The 6,093-nt window shown below is 34.1% G+C and overlaps 1 protein-coding gene across 1 annotated transcript in view; it reads right to left on the bottom strand.

Annotated features, from left to right (window-relative positions):
* The window catches only part of LOC103460890 (uncharacterized), a 12,950-nt gene extending 11,927 nt beyond the window's left edge, over positions 1 to 1,023 (bottom strand). The window contains exon 1 of the mRNA XM_017303525.1: positions 947 to 1,023. The gene's annotated coding sequence lies outside the window, so the exon portion shown is untranslated. The remainder of the gene's footprint in view (positions 1 to 946) is intronic.
* Between the last annotated feature and the right edge of the window lie 5,070 nt (positions 1,024 to 6,093).

The raw sequence follows: 6,093 nt of genomic DNA, 5'->3' as shown, positions 1-6,093 counted from the left end.
AATCCCTTCAGAGCTGAACTGAACCAAACTGAACCAGAACATCTTCTAATGTTCTGCTGCAGTCAGGAGAACTGGGCTGGAAATCAGCTCTACTGCACAAATCACTTCTCAGTCATTCAACAAGGAAACAGCTGCTGACAACTAAAGGTTGAACTATTTTTAGTCTAGTGGTGATTTTCCTAAACTTTCAGACAATCAGATGAATTGAACTCAGTGGTAAAACTGCAGCAGGACCAGAGAATCACAATCTGCCTCATCAGCTTTTATTGGCTCATTGAAGGATAGAGGGGCTTTGTATGAGAGTCAAAACTTTATTAAATTACAGACAGTATTGTGCAAAAGTATTGGTCCATCCATTAATTCTCTACTGTCCTTCCAAGAAAGCTAAATTTCTGATCAGTTTAAAACTGATTGTATTCAAACATCCTCCAGACTTTCTAATTTTAGTGTTTTGTTTTCTACCAGGTTTGGCTTCTTTTTTATTAAACACAACAATACTATTAAATAATATTAAAATATTCTTCATCTTACATCCAGAATTATAAAAAGGTCACCTGGATTTAATCTTTATTTCCATAGAATTGAGCTAAAGAAACTTTGGGCATTGARTTTATTTTCCTTCTAATTTTCCAATAAATCTTCATCTTTYAKGATCAGCCTGTTGAAGTGAATAWAAATATATGAATCTAATCTGTGCTGAGATGATGGTAAAAAGGTTAAAACAAAGTCTGGCTGCCCAGCAGCATCAAAGTAGAGCTGGTTTAAAAGTCTTAAACAGAAAATACAATAATCTTCATCTTAAATACATTATGAAATATCACAGAAGTGAACTTTAGTGAACACCATAAGAGCTTCATGTTTTTTTTTTTAAAGTGAACTGTTTAGATGTGACTTAATGAAACATTGTAAATAATTATTTCATATCTACAATAGATAATCTACTTACAAACACTTAATGAGTAATTAGTCCACTGTGTGAACYGATTGTTTCCTTTTCCTCTACAGCTGTATTCTCCGCTGTCAGACTCACTAATATTGTTGATCCTATATTCACTGGATGTTGGAGARTTTTTGTCATTTGTCCTCCATTCATACGTCCACTGAGTTTCTCCTCCTCCATTGATCTCACATCTCAGAGTGACCGTCTCTCCACTGAATATATGAGGCCAGTTTTGTTTCAGGGTCACATAAATGGAGACTGTTCACAAAATGAAATCTGTGGTTAGAGAATAAAAACTTTCCTGCTATGTCAGGTTAAATTTATTGACCCTTAAATTCAAGGGTTAATATTACAAAAAAAACAACAACCAAAAAACGTTCAATTAAAGAAATCAATGAAAATGCACAAAACATAGGTTAATTTGACAAGACAATGAATAATCATGAGTAATATATAACAGAAGTCATTAATTTAAAATCSGTAAATCTAACAAATACTTTCCATACCAGGATACTGTCAGCTGTAAATATCTAATCTCAGCCTASATATTCCTTTTGTAACACCTGATCTAAGAAATCATCCAAAGCTTGAAGCTGCTAATGTCTCACCAGTTTTAATGTCGACTTCATTGCTGTATTCAGTGTAGAAAACTGGATCTCCTCTTCCTCCTCTGCAGCTGTAAACTCCTCCATCTGAGACACTGAGGATTTTATCTGGTTCATTGTTTCTGATGGGCTGAGCTGTAGAAGAYTCTGACTCYTGTCTGAACCAGTCAAACTTCCAGCCATCAGAGTTAAAAACAGAGCAGGTCAGTGTCACACTGCCCCCTGCTGGCAGGAATATTTTCTCTGGTGTTACTGTGGCTTTGGGTTTATCAGCTGTGGCAAAACATAAATACAATTAAATATTCAGATTATTACTTAAATAAATATTACAAATMACAAATTTACCTTCTAGAACCAAGCACAAATAATGAAACCTAAACATGATTGACAGGTCAGATGAATATGAATTAAATTATGTCTTAAAAATATACAATAATAACAAGATGAAAGACATCACATTATTGTAAGCAAAATCTCAAACCTGCATTAATAATTAAGTTTTGTCTTATAATTTCTAAAACTACTTGTGTATTTATCAACCAGGAGGTCCAGAACCATGAAAGTCCAGACTGAACGACTCAGGAAGAGTTTTTAACATCAGACTGAAAGAACTCAAGAAAATCATAGAAACACACAGTCCAGACACATTGCGTCTGGGAATATTTTCATCATGTTGCTGCTTAGAGGAACACTGCACAATCTTTTTTATACTTTTAGAAATGTATTAATTATAGTAAGGTCGTTTATCTGACATCTGCTAGTAAACCTTGTTTATAAACATCATAGTGATTAAATATGTAACTATTTCAGTTATTGGTGTCGATTAATGTTGAACTCRGTTAAWAYACATTTAAATATGATCCATTTCACACTKGAGAGAAACCATAAACRGACATCAAAACATATATCCTGTTGCTCTTTAACATCTTGTCCAATAGACAGTTTGTTGCAGCGGTGTGATGCTAAATCTGATTCAGTGTTTATCTTTAACTACTAAGTTCATCTTAACTCTCCTCTCTTTGCATCTGTTTAGTTTTTAAAACAGACACAGTTTTCCAAAATGTGTTCTCTAAAAATTCTATATGTATTACTCTCTCTCTATTTTCCACTAATGCTACAGTTCAGCTCAATATCTGTTTTCTAACAGAGAAGATCATGATCTTGATCTTCTCTGTTAGAAAACAGATATTGAAGCTCATGAAGCTCTATGCATAGAGCTTCATGAGGCTCCTGGATCAGAAATGCTTCCTGTTCTGGTTTATTTAGTTATGTAAACTAAAGACAGAATATTCTCAGTATGAATGAGGATCAGTCTGACTCACATAAAGCTGACAGTCTGAAGGTAACACTCCATTCTGTTAGCTGATGGTCTCTTCTACCCGAACATTGATATTCTCCACTGTAGGCCATAGTAGATGTGTTGATCCTGTATTCATTGGATGATGTAGGGTCTCCACTGTTAACCCTCCAATAATACGTCCACTGAGATCCTTCATCTTTCTGGATCTCACATCTCAGAGTGACCGTCTCTCCTCTGTATATCGGAGACCAGCTGTGTTGAAGAGTCACTGAAGCTGTGCTGGAAACTATTAAAAAATGNTTTTTATACTTTTAGAAATGTATTAATTATAGTAAGGTCGTTTATCTGACATCTGCTAGTAAACCTTGTTTATAAACATCATAGTGATTAAATATGTAACTATTTCAGTTATTGGTGTCGATTAATGTTGAACTCGGTTAATATACATTTAAATATGATCCATTTCACACTTGAGAGAAACCATAAACGGACATCAAAACATATATCCTGTTGCTCTTTAACATCTTGTCCAATAGACAGTTTGTTGCAGCGGTGTGATGCTAAATCTGATTCAGTGTTTATCTTTAACTACTAAGTTCATCTTAACTCTCCTCTCTTTGCGTCTGTTTAGTTTTTAAAACACACAGTTTTCCAAAATGTGTTCTCTAAAAATTCTATATGTATTACTCTCTCTCTATTTTCCACTAATGCTACAGTTCAGCTCAATATCTGTTTTCTAACAGAGAAGATCAGCTTCATGAGGCTCCTGGATCAGAAATGCTTCCTGTTCTGGTTTGTTTATGTAGATCAGTAAACTAAAGACAGAATATTCTCAGGATGAATGAGGATCAGTCTGACTCACATAAAGCTGACAGTCTGAAGGTATCACTCCATTCTGTTAGCTGATTTTCTCTTCTACCCGAACATTGATATTCTCCACTGTAGGCCATAGTAGATGTGTTGATCCTGTATTCATTGGATGATGTAGAGTCTACACTGTTAACCCTCCAGTAATACGTCCACTGAGATCCTTCATCTTTCTGGATCTCACATCTCAGAGTGACCGTCTCTCCTCTGTATATCGGAGACCAGCTGTGTTGAAGAGTCACTGAAGCTGTGCTGGAAACTATTAAAAAATGTAATAAAAACAGAAACTATTATCATCCTTAAATTAAAAACTAGGAAGTGCCTGGAGCGTAAATAGAAGATTAATGAGTTTGATTTATTTTATTTTATGAAATTCAACTTCCAGAAGTTAAAAATTAAGAACTGATCTTGATTAATTCTCAGAAAGTCTGCTATTCGTCTATAGAGTTCATATGATGAACCAGCAGGTTTCTCCACAGTACAGGTCAGTATCACACTGCCCTCTGCTGGTATTGTTGTTTTGTCTGCTATCAGAATGACGTATGTTTCTGTTTAAGAAACAAAAAACAAAAAAACAGTGACCATCACTGATATTTGGAAGATTTCTCAACAATGTAACTAATCAGTTTAACTTTCAAATCCATAGCAAGTCTTAAACAAGTTGGACATTTCAAAACTGTACTATTTTAAACAAATAATGGCAAAAACAATCTGTCCATTCTTCCGGAACAAGCTACAAATTTTTGGAAAACATGGAATTAATCACTGAATGTATCTTAGTCATTTTGTCTTTTAGGTCAGTTGGGATGCAGATTAACAACAAAATCATTTCCAGAAACTTTTCATGTCTCAAGCGTTCAAAAGTAAACTGATTCTGTATAGGACAGAATATGCCGCAATAATAGTTTTAAATATAGAAATTAATAGTCAAATATTGATCTTGTTCGAAAAAGTATAATTCACTATAACAGCAGCTGATTTTTGTTCCTGTTTAGAATTATAAAAAAGTAAAATTGCATGTTTTCAATGAAAAAACATTAACTCAATGTTTCAGGTCACTATAACATTTAACTAATGAGATTAATAAACCTGAGTGAAAAGAAAAGGACAATAAGTCATTTTATTGTCCACATGAACTTTTTCCCTTCAGGTGACAAACAGCAGATGGCGCTGAAGAGAGAAAACCTGTCAGTTTTCAGGTTTAGTTCAAATGTTTCTCCTCTAAGTTTCCTCTCATGTGAATGTTCAGTTTTAAACATGTTATGGACATGATATCTCCATGTAACTACTGGAGAGACCAGGAATAAACACACTGAACAGTTTGTGCTTCAAACCAGAATGATGACGACTTTTTACTGATAAGGTTGTTTCTACTTCCTCTTTATTTGGTCTCTTGTTCTGACTTACTCTGACCTAAAGAGATGATCAAATCTAATATACAATTAGTATTTTTTGCTTAAAAAATATAAATTCAACAAAAGTGAATCCAATATTGTTTAATTAATCTGATCATCTAACAACTAAAACTGATTGTATATATTCAGTTAAAGGGAAAATATTTGGTTAGTTATTTATGTATGAGAAACTGAAAAAAAAGAACAATTTAAAAAGAAAAGATTCTCACCATCAGCATGAGCATACATGAGGTTATTGATCACTGCAATGAAGAATAAAAGCTGATCAGATTTGACCAAACTGATAGAAAAAATTCACAACGCTGTTGAACAATAGCGACATTTCAGGTAAAACTACTAATGGGTTTTATAAATAATGGGAGGGAGAGAAAATCAAAAAGCATTTATACACCACCACCTCTGGTCAGAGTTAATCATAGAAACAGACATAACTTCTTGTCAAGATGACAGAGAAACAGATCAAACAGTGTTAAACTCTAATTCCTTCATTGAGAAACATTTTGATCATTGAACATGAAGTCAGTGATGAACTTACAGAAAAATCCCAGCATGCAGAGCAGAGCGTTCTCCATCCTCACATCCAGACCTTCTGCTCATCAGAAAAGTTTCTACGTTGTTTTATCTAGAAGTATGAAGCAGAAGTTACATCTGTCACACAGAAATGACACCAGCATGTTTTATGCTTCTCAGTATAGCTGTGTGTTTCCTTCCCTTTATCACAAACTTCAGAGCAGCAGCAGCAGCTTTGACCGCAGCAGTTGGTGGGTTTTATTTCTTGTCCACTGCAGACATTTCAACCTGTTTCATGAACAAAACTCTGAATGTGGTTATAAAAATACTGTAACTTTAAGCAAATAATGCATATTGTACAGAAAGACCTTGATGTGAATCTGAGGTTTTGTGAGCAGTTTCTTTTTGATTCTTAAATTTCTTGTTTTTTGCTGCATTCTTTTCAAAAATATTGTT

This window comes from Poecilia reticulata, unplaced genomic scaffold (assembly GCF_000633615.1).
Source record: "Poecilia reticulata strain Guanapo unplaced genomic scaffold, Guppy_female_1.0+MT scaffold_326, whole genome shotgun sequence".
Taxonomy (NCBI): Eukaryota; Metazoa; Chordata; class Actinopteri; order Cyprinodontiformes; family Poeciliidae; genus Poecilia; species Poecilia reticulata.
This window is presented reverse-complemented; position numbering and strand designations above follow the sequence as displayed.